We start from the raw sequence: 22,907 nt of genomic DNA, 5'->3' as shown, positions 1-22,907 counted from the left end.
ATGGTTGTGTCTACAACAGATACTGAAACTGGGTGAATGAAAAATGGTGCCTTTTTATTGCAGTTAGATTTAAATATCAATGTGCTTCATCTGGGGGGGGGAGAAGAAGTAGGTCTGCAAATATATGTTTTACTGTCATTAAAATGTGTATGCTGCTGTTACAAATATTTTGATAACTTAAAATTTTATTTTATATAAGCTGGGTTCGATCAAAAGGTAAAGATTGTAGAATATAGGGGTTTGAAGCTCGCAATGTAGTCATAGAAGCTTAGGAACATACAAAATGTGTTGTATACAATCATAAGATAATAAGTATTGTCTAAAATTAGTTAACCATAGAAACTTTGACAGATTTGTTAGTTGGTAGTGTTTTGTCCTAAGAAACTAAGAGAGATCGTTATGGACCTTAGTTCTGTTGCTTAGAAACCTCACTTTGATCAAGATTCCAGTTAGTGGAATTAAGTAAGATTAACCAATGAACGTTTTGGTATAAGAATATTGATAAGGTGGTGTGACTGAAGGGCCAATCATTAGAAACGTTAAATTTAAGAATTAACATTGAATGTACTTTTTATGTAATCTAGTACATGATGGCGAAAATCGTACTGCGCAGAATCACATAAGAGAGGTCAACTATCGGACAAAGTGAGGCAGACTATGGAAGACCACCAGAGGGCTTCTGAAGACCACCAGAGACTTCACCGTGCCTGGGTAGAGGGACAATTACATATGCTAATGATTTATTGGACAGTTGATGATTATGTATGACATTTCCTAGAAATTTAGTGAATGTGTATAACAGGTGAGTATTTAATCTGTACAGTTAGACTAGCCAGGTGCCCACATTAGGTGGAGTGATCCCCTGTGTGCCCAGCGCTGCAATAAAGGAGTGCCTGCTTCTTAACTTCTCATTGCTGTTAAGGAGTTTTATTCTGGATTTTGGTAACACTGCCCCAAAGCATGGCAGATAGGTTGCAAGTCCAATGGATGGTCTGCAAAGAATGTGGCAACTGAGAACAGTAAACACTGAACAAATGATCAGGACATCTAGAAGAACACACAGCTACTTGATTAAATCAACTGGACAGACAAAATGCCTAAAATATGAGCATTTTCTGGCAGAGCAAACACACTCAAAGAGGCTGATTTTTATATCCAGTTTATGCTGATGCCTGTGACAGATCAGCTTTTAGCCACTGTATAAGACTTGCTTGGGAATCAGTAATGGCTGCACTTGCATTGTCCCCAGTGAACTGCTTCCCCTTTCTCAGAAGCTACCCAACCTTGGCCTTTTCTTAAAATTGCTCCCAGGCTAGAAGCCCACATCCTAGTTTCAAAAAACATGACTTGCTACTTAGGAATGTAAATCACTTTGCATCCTGATCTTTGAGAAACTAAGTCAGCCCAAGGAGTGGGAGAATGATCCTCCTTGTTCTGCACCACCCCGAGGGCCAGGGGGTAAGTGACCTCCACCCCCAGGAGCAGAAAGCGCCCAGCCAAAGGAGCGGGGTGGCAAACGAGGGCAGGTCATTTGGGATTGAATGTGTTTCATTTACATGTAGTGAGGGCATGCCCTCCACCAGGCTGCTGGGGGCGGGGGGCAGATGCCGAGACTACTGATAGAGCATTTCAGTGCCCTTCAAAAGAGATCATTTAAGGGCTGTCTTAAGGGCTTTTTTTGCTCCTTTATTTCATATACATAGGCACCATGCGTGCAAAAGCCTGGCTTGCTTGAAACCCCTGGGGGAGGCAGCAACATTGCACAAGAGGGGGAAGCAGAACCTCTCCTGAAATGGCTTTAAAAGGTTTTATCAAAAGTTTTAACCCCCTGATGCAAACCAATCGTTACAGCACTAAAACAAATAGCACATCACAGCAGTAGGGTAGCCAGCAGTGTGATACACATCAGGAAGGGATGGTGTAGCTCTGAAATCCACAGCAATACCTACCAGCCCCTGTGGATCTGTCTCAAACTAATTGTTGTGCAAGTGCTGTCCTGCGAGGGCTCAGGGAAGTCAGATATATTTCTCATCACCTTGCAAGCAGTGTTAGGGAAGATCCTGAGGAGATTTGGTTCCCTGAGACAGACATCAGAAATGTGAAGATGAATAAGGAGCACTTGCTGACAAGGCAATTCGCAAGCACTTAGCTGTCTACTTTTCTCCCTACCACAATCTTTCCTTTTCTTCTGTAGGCAGAAACATCCAATTCTCTTCAGTTCTGGCCTGCTTGCCTGCACCTAGATGCAAAGTCTTTGTTGGGGGTGTGGGGGGCAGATACAGAGGCAAATCAGGCAGTATTTCCTAATCTTCTCACCCAGGCACAGAGTTGGCCCTTATTACTGTGAGGTCTTCAGAGTGAAAGCTATACTGGCACAGCATATCCAGGGGCAAGAGAGTATTTCACTGAGTTGTTGAGCATCACATACTGTTCAAATTGCTAAGCCAAAATTTAGAAGTTCATAACCCGTAAAAGTTATATTAAATAATTGTCACCGGACTAGTTGAAGAGAAACATAAGCAAACAATGGAGTTACCAATAGTTACTCTAAAACAAAATCCACAATCCCACTTAGCTCTTTCATACATTTGAGGGCTGCCAAATGATTTATTTACTTTTACTAGTTAGCACTTACTGATTCTAACAAAGCCAGTAAAGCATGGACTGAGTTATGCAGCCGAACAAAGGGAAACAAGTGAATAATGAGTTGAAAAATATTTGATTATGTACAACTGTACTAATCATATTTTGTCAATAACTACCAGTCAGCAATATCAGAGTGTCTTCAACAATGACAGTAAGTAGTAGTCAGTTGATTACAGCCCAAAATTTAAATCAGTTATTTATGAATCAACTGAAGTAGACTAATCATAAAGTCAGTTATCATTACTACTAACACAATAACTCCAGAAGTAAATGTGGTTATGAAATTTTGCCAAAGGGCTACACAGCATTTCAAGTAAAATTCAATTCCATTACAGCACACTAAGATGCAACTTCATATTCAGATCTCTTAGACTGAAGAAAAGACTCAAATGCATAGTTAGATATGATGGGAATTGCTTAAAATCTCACACTACACCACATTAAACAACTAACCATAGCTTTTAGGGCTCCTTCAAGGAAATCCCATTCTAGGGCTAATATTAGGATTAAAAAGATAATGTCATATAACAATTACTGCTCAAGACTATGGAGTATTCCTATTTACTGGTGTAGCTGAACATTTTTACATTATAAAAGTTAGATTAAAATAACTCCATCCAAAGAGATCAGTACAATAACATTACAAAATGAGACAGAGAGAGTGTTGCTCATACTGGATTTGCTGCACACACAAACTGGTTTTGTTGGACAAAGGTTGGAATTTTATTTTTATCTGTATTCTGAAAAGCTTAGTTTTTTTCTCATCAAGAGTATATATGTATTTCTCTTGAAACTCAGGGGATTCCTCATGGAATCTGAAGCAAGAAATGTTGGTTTTTCTGATTTGTCTGGCACTGAGCCAGCTTGGTGAACTCCATCCATACACCAGCTCTCTGAGTGGTCTATAGGGGGCTTGTCAGAAGAAGGGTACAGAAGCTCTTGGAGAACAAGAGGTTCCTGGTCACTCTGATCTTCAGAAAAGCTGATTCTTTCCCAGAATTACTGGAAGTTTAAAGGACTTTTTGGAGAACAATCTTTAGCTGGGGAGTTCATTCCGTGCTCCACAGCCTGCCTGAGAAGAAACTTTGGTTTTAATTGATGTCTGACTATTCAAGCCAAGCTCAAACTTTTACCATGTCCCATTTCTCAGATTCCAGCTTTTTTTGAAATCTGAAGGTTAACAGAATGGATCATGAGAGAGAACCTGCTGTTGTTGCTGCTGCCCGGAAGCAAACGTCTTCTCCTTACACTCGAGTTCTTCTGTCTTCCCTTCACACATAGGAAGACTGTATTCCTCTTTTGCTAAACAAGCCTCATGTTCATTTTAAGTATCATAACTATAATTAGTATACCCTAAATAGACTGAAAATTCTGCTTGGAAGGTCTAATAGCCTAGAAAGTTTTGACCATATGATGCAAATCAGTACGGTTTCTAACTAGCAACATCTTCCATGATTACTTTTCTCAGGACAAAAAAGACATATTTTGATAAAATTTTTTGCATTTCTAGCTGGATGAGAACTCCCAAGCAGCAAAAATATCACTGTCCTGGTTTCAGCTGGGATAGAATTCACTGTCTTCCTAGTAGCTGGTACAGTGCTATGTTTTGAGTTCAGTATGTGAAGAATGCTGATAACACTGATGTTTTCAGTTGCTCAGTAGTGTTTAGACTATAGTCAAGGATTTTTCAGCTTCTCATGCCCAGCCAGGGCACCTGACCCAAACTGGCCAACGGTGTATTCCATACCATGTGACGTCCCATCTAGTTTAGGAACTGGGAAGGGGGGGCAGGGATATCGCTGCTCGGGGCCTGGCTGGGTGTCGGTTGGCGGGTGGTGAGCAATTGCCCTGCGCATCATTTGTACATTTCAATCCTTTTATTACTACTGCTGTCATTTTATTAGTGTTATCATTATCATTATTATTTTCTTCTTTTCTGTTCTATTAAACCGTTCTTATCTCAACCCAGGAGTTTTACTTCTTTTCCTGATTTTCTCCCCCGTCCCACTGGGTGGGGGGGAGTGAGTGAGCGGCTGCGTGGTGCTTAGTTGCTGCCTGGGGTTAAACCACGACAATCACATAGAGACAATAGCTGTAAAAAAGTTAGCTACGCATTCATTTGGAGTTTAAAGGTTTCTTGCAAGAAATAACCGCAATTTGCATTGCTGTACAGAAAGTGTTCGCTCTTAAGTTTCTGTTTCTGAATGAGAAGAATCTATTAGTGTGTGCCTGGCTGATTAAAAATCTGATTTTTTTTTTAGGAAATCTATATATATTTGCTTCTTTCAAGTCCTTAGGAAACACTATAAACAATAAACATGGTGCCAAACTTGCTGATTTCTAAGGAAAGAGTCTCAAATACTAGGTTTCAGTATTTCAGTAACAACAATAAATTCCTGATGGCAGCCTTCCTAAGAGAGTCATAAATATTTTTCGTCAGTGTGCAGTTCTACCATTTGCAACATGATGTGACATTCATAGTGGTATCAAAAGTTCAAATCATAATATCCTGCCAGGAAGCTTTAAAGCAGCTCTTGGACTGCACTAAGGCATCTGTTTGGTATCAAACGTAAGATCAATAGTTTCCCTGTTGACTACTATTTAATAACCTGATTTTCTGGACAACACAAGAGAAGATACAACTTACAGAACATAATTGTAGTCATCGGAAAGAAAGCAGAAACAAATGGCAGTGTTGTTTGTTTGTTCAATTCTTTTATGTTAAAAGCAAGCAAGGACATCCCTGAACACGCAATGAACAGATCAAGTGGGGAGAGGATGCAGCCACAACAGTGAAGCCCAGCAAGGAGATCTTAACATTAATTCCCAGTGCTCTGTGTACGTCTGCACAGCTATGACTAGAAAGTAGTGTGTAATCCTGGCAGAAATGCTTTGTAGATTGAGTTCCTAATTTAATACTAAATAAAAACATGCTGAGAACGTTTATGCATATGATGCTACAGCAGTAGTTCGTGAGTTGGCTTCTACATGCAATATCAGGTTCCTCCGTAAACACAGAACCCTCTTCTTCATATATAACCCCAAAATATTACAAGGCTGATATATTAACTAATTCCCATACATTATAAATCACTGTATGAAATATGCCATAAAACTTACTGAGTCATAGGTACCACTCCTCCCTTGAAATTAAATACAACTTAGGCCTAAACTTGAGTTTAAATGTTTGATTACACATTTTTTTAATTGTTCCCAGAGTTATTGTTTTCTAGTCAAGGAATTTCAAAGAAATAAATAAAGTATCTTGTGAAAGAAGATCAGAAACGTGTGATCAATTGTGAGAACTGGGATGGAATAATTTTAATGAAAATCATACTTTTCTATCATTGTTTCTCAGAGGACAAACTGAAAGGACATAACATTAATCCTCTTTGCCAAAATTAAGCAATGAAACTTCCTAGGGGAATCTTCAGTGGAAGAATATCCAAGCAGAAAAGCTGAGTGTATTTACGGTTCTCTAACCATATGGGAAGCTGTCACATAAAGTTTTATGAGCCTTTTTTGAGATGTTATAGTAAGTCTTTGTTAAGTGTATTGGAGATAATCTGAACTCTTGAAAGTGTTTTCTAAGTACTGTGAATATCAATGCACTCCATGCTAGCACGAGTTTTGTAGAAACACAGCAGATACTTTTCCCCTGTTTATACATAAAAAGAAGAGCTCTTTCTTCACAAGTAAATAGGACTGTGACCCTCCTCAGCACTGTGTATATTTTTTTCAGCATCTCATATGGGTAAATAGCCTCTTCATGGAAAGACTGACTTCCATGTTGTGAAGGATAAGTGTAGAAGCTCTTGAAACTTACAAAGCTGGATACTTAGTGAAGTTTCTCCACTCTTGGTGAAACACATAGGTATTCCTGCAGCTCTTACAGCTCCCTCCTCCCAAGTTTGTTAAATTCAGTCCCTGACAAGATGTGAAACAGATCAAAATCCCCCCTCTTAGTTTGTAGTGTCTCGGAAGGTTAGAAGTTCATGAGTTCATTTTTCAATGTTAAAAATATACAAGAAGGAAAAAAGAGAGAATACAAAGCTTTCTGACACCTTTCAGGCCAAAAACAAACAAACAAAAATAAAAACAAAGAGAGCACAGACATGTTAATTATTGAGATTGAGGCCTCTCAGTCTGCCAAACCAGTGGCTATTTAAAGATCTTCTACACCTCATTTCTATGTTCTTCCCTGGTTGACCTTCCCCAGGTCATGGCTAGATAGGGAAAAAATAGTCAAGTGCAAGAAAAAGACCCTTTAATTAGCCATTGCCCTCTGCAAATGGGGCCACCAAAGCGATGAGCTTACTCAGCATCCACCAATAAAATCTTTTGGTAAGAAGTCAAGCCATAACCACACACCAGGCTCCCTCTTCCCTTCTTTGAGTTTCTAGCCCCAACCACATCTCTCCCCCAGGGACAGCCACCTCCAAGAGTGCTATCCCAGAAGGGTCAACCCTGAGTCACCTTCCAGCCTGCAGGTCCCTGGGACAACCTTGCCATTGGGTGCAGGGAATAATAACAGGCAAAGAGGGAAGTTCACACCGGCCATGTGTATACTAGGGAGTGAGCTAGCAAAGTGAAGGAGCTGGGGCTGAGGACACAGCATTTGCACTATACAGCGTTCAGGGTTTCTTTACTTACGTTTGGTCCCAGGGACCAAATGCCCATTTGTGTCTACAGCTCAGTTGAGGCTCTTGCAGCTTAGTATCACCTAAAAGGAGCCCAGTTCATACACCCTAAGACTGCTCCATGACACAAACCAGAGCACTGTAAGTGGGGATAAGCAGGAAATTTTCTTCAAAAGCATTCTGCTCATCCACACACCATGCCTAGAGATCACGGTCAACTTCTCCCCACAAGTACATCCACTGTTCTTCTGAGGCAGCCATTCCTGGAGGGCTCTCTCACCTTACAACCTCTGTCCTAATCCACACAAGTATCGGTAATATAGCAGGGGGAGACTGACTGACCCCAAGGCACCTCATTAAATTTTTTCTGTTCCTCATGGACTTTACTTCTCTCGTCTCACTGGGAAATCAAAGCCCCCAAAATACTTCCAATCCATTTTTCTCTATGCACCAGGGAGATGTGGGGATCAGTATTCGGCAGACAGTTTATTTGCTACATGTTGTTTTATCCCCTCCACTTAGTGTGGAGTATTTTCTGTGTGAAGGAGAGAGGAAAGAAGCGCTTCTCATTGCTTGTGAAGACAGCATCTTCCAGCAAGCAGCAGACACTCTTAGTACATCTCTTTTGGGGTTCTCCATCTAAAAACTAAATTCACAGCAATGATTTACACCACTTTCCCACTTCTGTCTTTCATTTTAGTCATTTCATTAGGAATCAGTATTGCATACTCTTGGTGACCAATATCTGCAGGCACAATGGGATGACAGCAAGAACCTGCGATCCCACAGCAGGTCCAGAGGGGAAGGAAGGGACAGGAACTGCAGCATTACACAATTATACTTCTTATATATCCACAGTGCCCAAACCACATCATCTTTTAAAAGAGAGTGACTTTCTAGGGGGAAGATAAACAAAGGTATGGTCTTTAAAGGAAGCTAATTTACTTCACAAACATTTTCAAGCCTTAAAAGAAGACCGCCCTACAGCCTTTGGGCAGAAGTCTGACTACTGCAAAACAGCGAAAATGCATTTCACTGAAAGTAAACAAAACCACAAACCTAAGCATCCAAAATAAGTGTTGAGAGCATAAAATAAACCTTTGCCAACAAGCTGGTGTCTATTTCAATGACAGTCTTGGGCTGCTGTTATTTAAAAGAGAAAGTTTTCACAATATACAGTGATATAATCCAAACACTGCAATAAGTTTTGCTTTAATTAGGAACTCTGAGCTTCTCTATCCTGAAGGAAAAAAAAAAAAAGGTCATGTTACACCTGAACAGAACAGAGAAGCAGAAGAAGAGCTCCTGGCCCAGGGAATTTGCTCTTTTTTAGCATGACATGCAGACTCTATGTATAACCCTCCTTTCCTTCCAAAATACCTTGGTGACTTGAATGGAAATGCCCTTCTTTCCTCCAGGGACAGTCCTGATACCATTTTCTTATGCATGATCTTTGATGTTTCTGTGTGATTCCTAAAAGTCTCCCAGCTGCCAGCAGTATGCTTCTCTTCTAGGAGTTACTTATCTCCAGGAGCAACACATCTACCTCAACCATTCAGCTTGAAAACATTTAAGCCCTGCTACTGTGCTCATGCCTCCTTTCCCTATTTTTCTCTTGCAGCCAGAGGTGCTGTGCAACATGTCCAGAGCCGCACTGATATACCCTGACAGATTGGCCCTCTGCAGATGTCATGAAAGAGCTCCCCAGTGAAAACAGGGGACAACTTTAATTGTCTTGAAGTGGGAAATGTGAAATTCACTGTGACTCATACTGCTTTGGCATCAAATCCAGCTGTTACAAACAGCTCTGGAGCAAATGACCAAAGTGTTGGCATGAGCAGTCTCTGCACCCAGTGGACAATTACCCATGGAACTATAGCCAATATCCCTTCATATTCTCATTCTTTTCCTAACCTGTTCAGCCCCAGCACCAGCCTGAGAAACATGTTTACCCATTCCTCTTCACTTCCAAGGAAATCCAGGGTGGCAGTAATTACCTCCACACAAACCTTTCAAGTTCAGAACGAGGAAAGGTGCAGAGCAAAGCACATTTTGCCATACATTTCTGCTGGACCTTAAAACAGTTGCTTAGAAATACTACTAAATGCTGTTACTCAATCTGCATGTGCAGTAGAAATACAAAAAAAACAGTGAACGCTCCACTTCCCTCTCTACAGGTCCTTATCCACTGCTATTGGATCAGGCCAATATCTCTTCAGTGGATTCATATCATTCCCTTGTGTCTGGTTCCTCAGAGTTGGGTTCAGTCTATCCACTTTCCTCCATGGCCCTACAGCAAGGTTTTCTTGCCTTTTGTACAAAAACCCATGAAATACACATATGCACAATATATGCAGAAAAAAAACCCACAGGATGCCTCACTGCAAGTTTCACTGATGACTCTTCCACAAAAACATGCTGGCCAGCCATTTTGCATCTTGTGGTTTCATCCATGGGTGCTGAGAGTAGGTCCAAATCTCTAAAATCTGTTCTGGTATTTTAGTGCCCATACCCAGCCATTCTTAAGGCTTTCCTCATTACAGCTCCATCCTTTGTGGTGCTGGTCAGGCCCTGGGAGAAGCAAGGCAGCTTCATAGCCTTTTTTCCTCCATGTTCTTCCTTTTAGCTCTTTGATGAGGTTTAAGGAGATGGAGGGAAAGGTGAGCATCTCAGTGAAGTTGATCGATTACTGATCAGGTAGGGGGAAGTTTTGTTGAGGTTTTCTAACATGATCAGCACTTGTGGCAACTGAAAGAAGGACTGAGAGGCAAAATGTCATTTGAACAAACAATAAATGGCTTATCTACATAAAAGAGTTAGCATTTCGTGGAGCTGTCAGAATGGCATAGCAAAGCAAAACTGTAAGTTAAACATCTGTGGGTTCTTTCTCAGGCTGTTCACTCTTGAAAGTGATAAACAAAGATTTAGTCAATACCCAAAAATAACTTCACAAAGTTTTTTTGCCACATTTTCAAAATGGGAGAATCTCTGCATGGGCTGATCAGACAAAGAGAGACCTTGCCTTTCTTCCAACCCAGTATAAAAAAAAAGAAAATCATAATGGCAGGCAAAGATTTTTAACTAATATAGTCTACATGCACGTTCATTCCTTTACTTCTCTGAGGGACGTCATAGTGATTTTCTGATGCTGCTAAGGAGAACCTTTGGCTTGTATTGGTTTGGAAACAGAAATTCTTTGCATATCATAGTCATTAACTAGCCTAGCTAAGAATTACTCAATGTTAACCCTGACCTACATGGACTGGAAACAATTATCCCTTGATACTAAGAGCTTTTTCATTCAATAACTAAAAAAGTTGTTTTTCACCCTGGACCACACTTTAAAAAAACCCAACACAAACATGTTTTCCAAACCAGCCTAAATGCAAAAATGAACATTTACCCTAAAAGCAATTTGTTTAAACTGACACAACATCACTTCTCATAATATATTTGGATCTATTTCAGCAATTGTTGGAGAAAAACAGCAAGTCTTGGAGCTCAGAGTGCTTAAGAGTTGCTGTGGCAAGTTTGCGCCATCCCATTGCTGTGCTCAGAGAGCGTTGTGTCATTGGTATGAGGTACAGCTGCAACGTTGGAGGGCCGAGCATGCAGAATTGGGCTTGGCTACAGTCCTTGCTGCCCCCACCACAGCACAGATGTGCACCCTTTTCCCCTTGTAGTAAATGCTTGAGCTGCTGCCAGCAGCAGGGAGTTCCCCTCTTCAAGGGGAATTGTTCACAGTGTCTCTCTGGTCTAGTTAAGAGAATGAACAAGGACTCCAGGGCTCAAGTATCTCTGTGTAAGAGATTAGCACTACAAGAGCTTGGTTTGCAGAAATAGAAGTTTCAAACAGCAATTTTAAGTAAAGACTCAACGTGCAGGATGAGAAAAGAGCTGCTACTCGTGTATTTCCCAAAAGGTCTTATTCATATCCTCATGCAAAACTGCCCGGACCACATCTCTTGGGTATTTTAAAATGAACATTTTTTTTCTCCACCAACTGAAAGTGATAAAAGTTTCCTATTATTTAAATATGTAGTAAGAGCATGACACACAGGGTTTCTGGTAAGAAGTTGTGTTTTGCTTTCCAGCTCAAACCACAGGATCTCATTCTGAGCTAAGGATGTCACTGGATGACAGGTGTCACCGAACAGGGCTGGTACAGCAAAAGGCCACGGGGCCTCTCCTGGGAGGGGGCACATGAGCACTCACTGCTGGGGCTGCAACCATGGGCAGGGCTGTAGAAGCCCTACAGGATGTTCTGTTGAACCAAGGGTTTGTGTTCGTTTCCAGCCAGGATCAAGAAAGGATTTTAGCCTGTATCAGAGGGATTTTTTTAGCCTGTACAGGAGGGTTTCTTGGCCTTCTGGGAAGAATGGTTGAGTCGGGGTTCAGACCAGAGGGAAGAAAGCTGGGCTGTGGAAAACTGCAGAGACATTGAAGGAGATTTTTCTGAGCCAGGAGGGAAATGAGTTGTGTTAGGAGGGAAGAGTGAGAGTGAAGGACAGAGCAAACTGGTGAGGGGGAACTGCTCGCATGTGCAGCAAGAGGAGGGACAACGAGTGTGTGGAAATGCTGCCTTCTCTTTGGATTTCACACCCTGGCTTACGCAGCTCCCTCCTAAGGTGAGGTAGCCACAGCAAATAAAACATGAGGAGTACATCCCACTGCAGAGATATTTTAGCTTCCCCAGATGAGATGAACTGCTTACTCTGCCTTTTCCTTTTAATTTGAGATTGTTTGCTAGCCCAGAACTGGTCATGAACTTGCAGAAACTTTGCCTGGAAACTGCAGGGAAAAGCAAGAGAGTCTTGGCAAGGGATGGCACAGTTGCAAAGCATTTTCCCCAAGCATCCTGAGCAGAGCTGTGCTCCTCAGGACACACTGCCCGTGCTGTGGAGAGAGGAGCAAAGACCTTTCTTCTGCAGCCTGGAATTAATGAGTTTGGGCTTGTTCACAGAGGGGTTGAGGGCGCAGGGGAGGAAGGCATATTTCAGTTTGTTGATCATCTCCAAGAAAATCTTTCAATAAATGAATGGTGTGTTGGCCCTGATTGGATGCCAGATGCCCACAAAAACTGCTCTATCATTCCCCCTCTTCAGCTGGACAGGGGAGAGAAAATATAACAAAAGTCTCATGGATTGAGATAAGGACTGGAAGAGATCATTCTCATGGGCAAGACAGACCCAACTTGGGGAAATTAGTTTAATTTATTACCAATGAAATTGGAGTAGGATAATGAGAAATAACCCAAATCTTAAAAAACCTTTCCCCCACCCCTCTCTTATTCCTTGGCTTAACTTCACTCCCAGTTTTCCCTCCCTCCTCACCCACACAGCAGCGCAGGGGGACGGGGAATGGGGGTTACAATCAGTTCATCACACGTTGTCTCCGCTGCTCCTTCCTCCTCAGGGGGAGGACTCCTCACTCTTCCCCTGCTCCACCGTGGGATCCCTCCCACAGGAGACAGTCCTCCATTAACTTCTCCAATGTGAGTCTGTCCCACGGGCTGCAGTCTTTCAGGAACAGATGGGTCCAGTATGGGTCCCCCTACGGGGTCACAAGTTCTGCCAGAAAACCTGCTCCAGTGTTGGCTCCTCTCTTCATGGGGCCACAGGTCCTTTCAGGAGCCTGCTCCAGCGCAGGCTTCCCACAGGGTCACAGCCTCCTTCAGGCATCCACCTGCTCCGGCGTGGGGTCCTCCCTGGGCTGCAGGTGGAGATCTGCTCCACTGTGGACTTCCATGGGCTGCAGGAGGACAGACTCACCATGGTCTTCTCCACAGGCTGCAGGGGAATCTGCTCCGGCACCTGGAGCACCTCCTCCCCCTCCTTCTTCACTGACCTGGGAGTCTGCAGGGTTGTTTGACTCCTCTCTCTGGCTGCAGGTTGTTGTGCAGGGTTGGGGGTTTTTTTTCCTTCTTAAATATGTTATTACGGAGGTGCTCCCACCATCACTGATGGGCTCAGTCTTGGCCAGTGGTGGGTCTGTCTTGGAGCCAGCTGGCATTGGCTTTATTGGACATAGGGGAAGCTTCCAGCAGCTTCTCACAGAAGCCACCCTTGTGGCCCCCCCCCACTAACACAACCTTGCCACGCAAACCCAATGCAACAAGAAATCTTTGTTTGTTTGGTATTGGACCAGACTGCATCCAGATTCTTCCTCTGTTGGAGCTCAGTTGTATTTTATTTCACTTGTGTTACAATCCTGGCCCTATCTCGGAGGGGTGGGTTTGCATTTTGGATAACTGATAGGATGGGACCCCTCAGCACTTCCCCATGTAGGGCACATAGCTTGTACTACAGGGCTTTTTTCAAGGGGGTGGAGTTGTGGGAGAGGGAAAATGTTACATTTTTCACAATACTTAATACACTGTGACTCAAAGAGCATTGGGGTCTCATTTTGGCTTCATTCAGTCCACAATTAATTTCTTGCCCCTTTCTCTAAAAGTCTTGGGTGTGTAACACCATTTTGCACACAGCAGATGGCTTTGTGACATGGCTTACACTCAGGCTGTGGCTAGAATTAGAATTTCAATAGAATTGAAATTGAAAAAATAGGTCCCAAAAGCAAAGCCAAGAGTTGGGGGGTTGGGGGCTGGTTTGGGGGTTTTTATTGCTGGAGATTTCTCCATGTGGGTCCTTTCTGCCACTGTCCCACAGTTAAGAAAAATAATCCCCATGGACCTTAAAGATGTGGCAAAGACCTGTAGACAGCAATTGACTCTTTAAGGCAGCTATCAGGATCCTGAAGGCACCAGTAAGCCTTACTGACCCTGAACAACCTCCCATGGGACCTCCCTGACACCCAGAGGGCCCTGAGACAAGTCAGGGGATGGAGACAAGGATGGAGGCCATTTCCTTAATATCATCCTGCTTAGGAGGAACAAGAAGCAAGAGTTGCCCTATGGGCTTGGCACCTAGGAGAACAGAGACAGGCTGCATGCATGACGGAGCAAAGGATGGCCTGGAGGAACAAAACCTGTGAGACACAGCTGACAGGTAAGGTGCCCAGACAGCACTTGGACACACGTTCTCCCTTCCCAGGTTCCTTGAGGATCTCTATAATCAGCTCCTGCTAGTAGCTCCCTACAGAAAATGCATGCAGGGGATGAGAGTGAAAACCAGGGGGAAAGTAACTGAAATAAATTGCAGAAGAGATTTGAAGCACAGCAGACTGTGCTTTTCTGATTATTACAAAACAAACATATAACAGAAATCCTCTTTTCTTCTCACTCCAGCAACTGATTTTATTGTTATAGAGGTAGTTTGTTAAACTCTCATGTCGTGACAGGGTCATGGTCTGGCCCATAGCCTGACCCTGAGAAAGTTCAGTCTCAGGTCTGAAGCTCCTAGAGATTAAAATGGTGCCCAGACGGAAAGCAGTGTTAAAATGTTCACCAGCAACACACTCCACATAGTCTCATGAATGTGACTGTACCTACCTCAGTGGACCAATGCAGGACTTTAGCATGGCTGGAAGGGTCACCTGTTGAGTTTGTGAGCTGCTGCTGTTACTCTGCTATTGATGTAGTAACAGCTAAGCAGAGATGTAAAAAGAAGAGTGGATAGTAACAGCTAAGTAGAGATGTAAAAAGAAGAGTGGGGAGCAGTTAACCTTCCTCAGACAGATGGACAAAATCAAATTTTTGCCCTTATCACACCACAGGGTGGGGGGAAAACATTTTTCACAATGGCATTGTCTGTTTTTAAATCTTTACAACTCTTTTAGAAAGCACCTGTGATCCAGAAAGCACTGAAATGACTTAGCAAAGACTGGAAACACGGACCTGTCGGTGAGCTCTCAGGCTGTATCATCAGGTCGTTTGGTATCTTAGTCCTGCTGAATCTTCTGAGTAAAATTTATCGTCTTCGCTTTTCAACCCAGAGCCACAGCCTTTAGCAAAAACAGTGTCTGGGCAAGCCAAGCTGAAAGCCTTGGCATGGAGCGTTGCTGGGAGTGGAGAAGGGTGATAGCGCAGCCGGCGGTGCCATCTAGCTGCTGCCCTGCCCCCGGGTGATGCTCGCTGTGGTAGTGGGCCCGCCAGCCCACATCACCAAAGGATCCAGCAGGGACCTTCCTAAAACAGCTTCTGGTTATTATTCCTTCCGTTGGAAAATGGGTGAAACATGAGATAAAAGGCTGGTGTTTCGGCACAAGTTGTGTTTTATTATAATTTCAATCCATTCTTCTTTTATTCATCCTACTTTTCTCCTTTCTTCTGATTTTAATCAGTTCTGATTTTAGTCAGATGCTGCTGCAATTGCCTCTAACTCTTTCCACCAGTACTGGAAATATTCCCCCCTCCCTTCTCACCACCTGCATGCTATCAGCCAGCTTTCCCCTCCCTTTGACCTTCCTGGTAATAAATATAACTATTCGTTTCACAAAACAGACATGGGCCCCTGTGTGGTAGTTTCCAGCACCTTTAGAAAAATAAATGGCCAGGCCCATTCCTTAGGCAATCCAGGTAGCCCTGGATTTCACCAACAGCACAATCTTACCCATTGCCTTTGTTCCCTCTCTGACGTCCCAATAAGCTGACAGTAAGGAAGGGATTATCTATCCAAATTTTGATAGTTCTCTGCCACTACTGAAAAATATATGCGAAACAATTTGGGCAATAAGAAAACCTTTTAAGGCACATGAGGACTGTTACTGACAAAGGTTTCAGCAGTTCTAAAAAGGATTTCATTTTGAAAGTGTTCACCTCCCAGCAGATTCCATAAGCCACAGAAGACCTCCTGGACGCTCACATCATCCAAGGATCCAGGCTCTAAAGCCATCCAACACCTGTGCAAACAGAGCTAGTATTACACAGGCAGTGTGCCCTGCCATAACATCCGCCGTGCTGGGCTTTGTGCAAAGGACACACATCTTTCCAAGGGGCTCCAATGCAGTGGTCCTACTTGGTGAAAACTAACATAAAGTGATCTCAGGTCTCACAACAGCAGCAGAGGATGCCCAAGTTTCTGCCATGGTTCATTTGTCCTGAGGTACTCTGAGCTGCCAACCGTCTGGCCATGGGGGCAGATACTGCGTTCTGATTCATAGATGGCAGATGTGAAATATCTGTAAGTCAGTTGGAGCTCGTTAGGCACTCATGATTCCCCTGCCTTTTCCAGGAATTGCTCTATGCCTGCAGAATATGGCCCATGCATCTGCCATGGTGTGTGAACTTCAGCCAAAAAGCCAGGGACTGTGCTTGGCACTCAGGAAAGGATCTACTGGGAGGGGGCTGATGGGCTATCCCTGGAAAATCACATGCTATGCAGCATCAGCAGCCAGCTGCTCTAATTTTGCTTGGTTGCCAGTGTCTATGTATTCATTCCTCCAGGACATGACAAGGCAGAGGTGGCGGTTGTGGTGTGATAAAAGAAGGAAATGGATGGCTGGGTTAATGGTAATGACAGACCAACTCAAGCTAGCTGGAAACCAGGATGATGCAGGATAGGCTGTTGCTAACACATTTGTCAGAAAACTGAAAACCACATTTATTTGAAGAGGATAAATGCGTGTAAATGCAGACAAGCAGAACTCAGAACAAGTAAACCATGCTGTCCGAAGCCCCTCTATGCTAGGAAACCCCTCTACATTGCAGAGTGTTCGGCTTAACCCATTTCTTCAGTATTGATCCCAGTAATTTCCTTCCGGCCAGAACACAACCCCCCCGAAAGGGGTTCAGCCCTGCCTTGAATGTGCATCACTGCTTTCTTTGTTTGTGATACAGGTGACAAAGAAAGGTGTTGGGTTGTGACTGGGGGTAGGACCGGTGGCTTGGCCTTTCACATTGCAGTGAAAGCTTGATCCCTTGCATTGTAAGACCCTATTTTCAAGCACTTACAATGTTGCCAAACTATAACCATTTGGAATGAAATTTTCCATGCCAGGTATCTGCCTCAGGCTGAAGTTTTTGGAGAATGTCCACAAACTCAGCCGTTTCCAATAATAAGGGTAAGGAAAAATTCGTTGTTTTGTCCAAGCTAAAAAGCAATTGTGACCTTTTCTTTGAAAAGATCTGGCACCCCTCTTCCTTGGAGCAAGAACTCCAAAGAGGGTTGCCTTTCATCAGAGATATCCCTTTTGCCCTCCTGAAAAGCTGCCCAAGCTTGGCTTTGGAAAGCTGAATTTGCACATGCTCAGTGGATAACTAAGAGATTCCTTTCATTTTAGCAACTGAACCCCTGAAGTTTTCATCCTTCCTGAGCAGGTTTCAACCTCAGGTCAAGCAGGACTTCACTTGCAGTTTCAGCCGCAGACTTTCACAGCCTACAACAGGACCAGGCACCTGAAAGGAGAGCCAGGAGTCTGTCTCTATTGCACTCTCAGTGATATTCACTGGGGTGAAATAATGTGGAGGAGAAAAATTCCTGGATTCAAACGCAGAAAGGACAAGAGCCAGACATGTGGGTGGTGATGAGGGAGGGGAAGACTCAGGAATCCTCCCAACAATACAAGCAGAAGGACAAGACCAGGAATGGCACATGGAAGTGGAACAGCAGCGTGGGATGGAGGGCAGGGCAGTGGTAGGAAGCAGAGGGACGTGGTGGCTGTGGAGGATGGGTGAAATGAAGTGGGAAAGGAGAGGAAGAGGCCGGAGAAATCTTTTCTCACCTGAGAAGTTCATTCCCGGGAACAAGCTGCAGACTCCAGGGTCAGCATTTTTGCCTGTCATATCTAATGTGTGAAATGCACAGCCTCAGCCCAGACACAAAAATGAATATGTATCCTTTACATTAATCTTCACAGCTATTCAGTAAAAAAGGACTCATTTCCTTCACCTCTGAATGATGCTGTAAAAATGAATTACATCTGAGACCATGGCTGTAAAGACAGAGTGCGATGGGAAAAAAAGTGCATTAGAAAATTGATAACTCTTGGTTTAGGGCAGAGCTTGAATAGTGGGACATGACAAAAAGGTGTTTTATAGGAGAGGACAGAGCTGAAATTCCACAGCTAACTTCAATTCCAGCATTTCCTTCGCAGTTTGTTGTTCAGATGTCAAAGTCAGGTGTTATGCTTGTAATGTTATCTTTTTTTTATTGTCTAATTTTCTTGGCAGTGCTGGCATTGTCCATAGGCACTGACTGCCTGTGCCAGCTTGTACCTCAAAATGCAGAACAGCAGGAAGCATGAAGAATGATACAAGCTGGCATCTGGTGTTGGGACTGGTTATTTAGAGATTAAAAATCTGGGGCAGAAGTTGTTCAGAAAGGTAAGCAAGACGAGACTCTATCTTCCAGAAGGTTGATTTGGACTGAAGAAAAATGCTGATTACTCTGGAAGAGGAGGTGATCCTGGGAAACTCTCCTTCTCTCTATAGTGTTTTCTTCATTTTTTTCAGGGATACTTAGAAAGGTACCTAAAAGAAGCAAACCTATCACCGCATCATTAGATTTAAATTCACTTTATAGGCGTTTGTATTTCCACCAGAAAACCTCTAGGATCCTGCAAATTAAAAAAAGCTTTGAAAAATCTGACTAACATTTTTGGAAAAGAACTTTTGACCCATCGACGTGTGTGCTGACACAAGGAAGTATTACAGAGCTCAACATGTATTTGCCTGAAGTTCGTTGTACTGTATTTGCTAAACACTTATGGCTCTGCCATGGGCAACCACACTGTTTCCTAAGACAGAGACTGGGGATTCTAAGGACAACTGCATGCCTCAAACTTGTGGAGACTGGGCTACTGGCAAGAACATTAACAAAAGAATGCTGATAACACAGTTACTGTTTGATACGAAAGAAATTATTTTATAACAAAGGGAAAACCTGGTCTTTCAGTGTTGTAGCAGTCATGCAAAGGGGACTTTCTCATTGTTTGACTGTCCATAGGATGTTTGCGTGTCCAACCTCAGTGACTGGGCACAAAACTCCTGTCTTGAAGAGTGACTTCCACCAAGCCCTGCTACCTCCTGCAGCCTCCCATGCAACAAGAATACTCTCAGCCACTTGCTGCTTCTGAAGAAAGACCTTCTGTTTGCAGCGGCTACCTACATTGCTAGCCTCATTGATGGCCCAGATCCAGAGCCGGTCCCTCTGAAGGCCATTGGTTGCTGCCCTTACAGACTTCCCTCAAGGGAGCAAGCACCTCTGAGAAGCCACTGGCCGCTCTTTGAGGAGTCTGGCTTGGTGTCTCGAATCTCTTGCCGAGAACTATAGGCTGACTCAGAAGTTCCCCTGCAGCCATTCTGCACACTTTGGTCACTCAAGGTTCCTTTGAAAACCTCCAGACATCATTAGCATACATTAACGACTGCTTAGCATATGCTAATAGTTCCCAGACGGGAAATTTTGCTCTGCATTGAGTGGGTCCAAAATAAGCAAAGGAGACTTTGAGCATTACTGAGCAGCTTGACATGCATCACTTATCATCCCTGACATCAGAGAATCTATCAACATGTCAGCAAACTGGGTAAAGCAGAGGGAGAAATGGCACTTTGTCAAAATATTGATTCAGGGATGCACAGAAATACGCAGTCCTGCCCTCAGCCATACTGGCACAAGGTCAGAGCCAGCCTTGAAGGCTGTTGTGTTCTTACGGGGATGGGAAAACAGCACCTTTTTCTTACATTTATTTTTGGGTTATTTTTGAATGTTTGGGAGGTGCTCAAATATTATGTGATGGGAACTACATAAGCACTGAGGCTGAATAGGTGACACATTTTTTCTTGTGTGAGACATGTCTTATATATGCAAGAGTGGCAGTAATTACTAGGCAATTTTTACCTTAAACCATCACCACCAAAGCAGCCTTTGTAACTATTATTTCCCAAGAGGTCTCTGGACCTGGAAGGCTTTCATGGTTACTTATTTGCATGCCGTTGGGGAGAGGACATTAACCATGCTGAATTTATCCTATCCACCAGCCTTTGGGTAACCATCTGTGCTTCTCTTTATCCAGTGGACTAACTACAGAGGGGCAATGGGTTTTTTTTCCTCACTGTCCTCATTCTTCCAGAGTCAGTAAAATTTTTCAAAGCATCAGAATCTCAGAAGTGCAGGAAACTGCTCACACCACAGTCTGGAGTGTGGGTTCAGCTTGAGTGAGTATTCAGATGCTTCTCCAAAGCTTATCTGGCCTAGCCAAAACCTCCTGAATTTACAAAATTGGGCTGGGCATTTTATGAGAACAGGATCTCTTACAAGATTTTCAGTATTTCCTCTGCTGACTAGAAAATACCATGAGATCAGCTTGGAAACCAGAATAATTTATTTTGATTAAAAATGGATCATAATGTTTCCAGATCTTAAAAAGATTCAAAGCAAATTGGCTTGTAGAAATTGATTGAAGGTGGAGGTGGATGACTCCTTTTATTTTGCCCTCCTTAATCCAGTTTGCTCTCCTCCAATGGCATCCAAGGTAACTTTACCCTTGGCAGCCGTGTTTCCCATTTCAAACCTACCCTCCCCTTGCTCCAGCATTGCTTTACTGCTGCAGCACCTTCTCTTGAAATAAATTACTAACAACTTGTAAATTCTAAGCCAGCAATTATTCTCCAAAAGGTCAGGCAGCTCAAATGACTTCCACATCAGCTCAAAGCTCCTCCATCAAAAATGAGATGAAAGCACTGGTGTGCCTGATCCTTATTCCAGTCCTGCAACCCAGGTTTCAAAGGCCACTCTTTGGTTTTGAGGCTAACATGGGCAGTCAGATATCTTGAAGTGTTTTCCTATGGGGCTGACGGTCTGTCTGCTCTTTTGAAGACATACATCAGGACTTTAGTATTTCCACTCGTTAGGGTGGCCTTTTGCTGTGTTCACAACTGAGCTGGCTTTATCTCTGCAGAAGAAAAATGAAATGCCACCTCCCAGCAAAGCCTTGATGAAGCTTTGCTGAGAGACATGGCTGGCACTATTTTGGTGAAGAGTAAGCAGAGCAGCTACATCACACCACTCATGACATCTTCACCTGGCACACACCACCCCGTCTCCTGGGGAACACTTCAACAGCAAAGGTTACTTGCTGTTCTTAGAAACTTTCCCCAGAAAAGGCTGATTTCCTGTTGCTGCCTGTAAGGAGGAATATAGCCGCTCTGGTGACTGCAAACACTTAAAATGTAGATGCCAAGTGTGGTGGAGATCAACCTTGCTGTGACCTGCAGGATGGGGCCAGGAAGTCTGCAGTGGCTGCTCATACCTGCTCTGTCTTCCTATTTTCAGTTTGCTTTTATTATTTGTTTCTCCCCTGGTGAGTGGTTGACTTTTTGATGACTGAGTTGTCCCTTTAATGACCCAGGAGATGGTCAGTACCTAATGGTCATCTGCTTTGTACATAGACTGTCACATTCCCCCATCAGTGCCAATGGATGTTAACAGAGGTGATCAGAATGGGGCTGCTTTTGCTCCTGTATTGCCAGTTGGGTGTGCTGCAAGGAAAAACATGGATGCGTGCGCGGAGAGCCTCTTCTAGGAGGCAGTAGCAGCAGTGTTAGAGCTTTTTTCACACTCCAAGGAAAGCCAAAGTCAACTTCAACAAATAAAACACAGTGGCTGTGACTACTTCAGAGAAAAGTGAGATCTGGCCAGGCCTGGACTGCATCCACACATCACAGCTAGAGAAGCTGCAGAACTGCTATAATGAGAAGAAGCAGCCACTGACCCCACAGAACAAGTTAACGTGTAAAATCTGCTTCAATATCCTGCTCTGAACTACAGCTTTTTATTTTAAAAATCCGGCTCAATTTCAAAACTTGAAGAGATTAAAGAATTTGAGAGGGGAAGTCTCCCAGCAGCAGACAGATGAGAGAGTAAGTTCACCGGCCACTTTAATGCATACAGTAGAGAATAACTGTAGGGGATCTAACACTGTAGGGGATCTGCAATCCTTCTGCCGGTGGTTTCATCTGTACTGCCTGGCTTCCTAACAGTGATGTGTTGAAATCAAAAAGATGGTACAACACCAAGCCCTTGGGAAAACACTTTGGTGAGGGATGGTGTTTGGTGTAGTGATTTAAGGTGAACAAGTTGCCATGGGTTTAATTCCACTCCCACATACCTAAGTCTTCCTTTCCAGGACATCAGAGCTAGCTAGTGATATACATATACAAACATCTGTATTTGTGTGAATATATAAATAAAATGGGGCCTCTGCTGGCAAGAAATGACTAAAAACAAGGCAAGCTCCCTTTAGCCAATGGACAAATCACCTCTCCCAGTACAAATCTGAAGTAAACTCAGTTGTTGGATATATAAACTAGAACAATAGCATCATACTGACCTATTTTAGACACTGCTGAGATCAGGAATGAGATGTTGTGCTACCTGCAACCCCAGAAAGATGACGGAAGCGTCTAGAAAAATGTCTGGAGAATGAGTCAGTGAAAAAAAAAATCTTTGCTCTAAAACTACCAAACCAATCTATACAGCCTACTAAGCAGAAGGCTGGGGGAAACTTCACTGCAGTCTATAGCAATTGTGAAGAAGGAAGTGTACATTTGAGAGAAGGCTGTTCAAACTAGCTGAGACAGAATGAGATCCAGTTACTGAAAACAGGTATTAGATCAGCTTCAATTGGAAATGGAAATAAAGATTTCATGGTGAACACAGCTATCCGCCAAAGTAGTTGTATTTGTGAGGGGGATTCTGTGTTCCTGGAAATGAAATAAAAATTGAC

The sequence above is a fragment of the Buteo buteo genome, chromosome Z (genome assembly GCF_964188355.1).
Source record: "Buteo buteo chromosome Z, bButBut1.hap1.1, whole genome shotgun sequence".
Taxonomy (NCBI): Eukaryota; Metazoa; Chordata; class Aves; order Accipitriformes; family Accipitridae; genus Buteo; species Buteo buteo.
The sequence above is the reverse complement of the archived record's forward strand: the minus strand, read 5'-3'. Positions refer to the sequence as shown.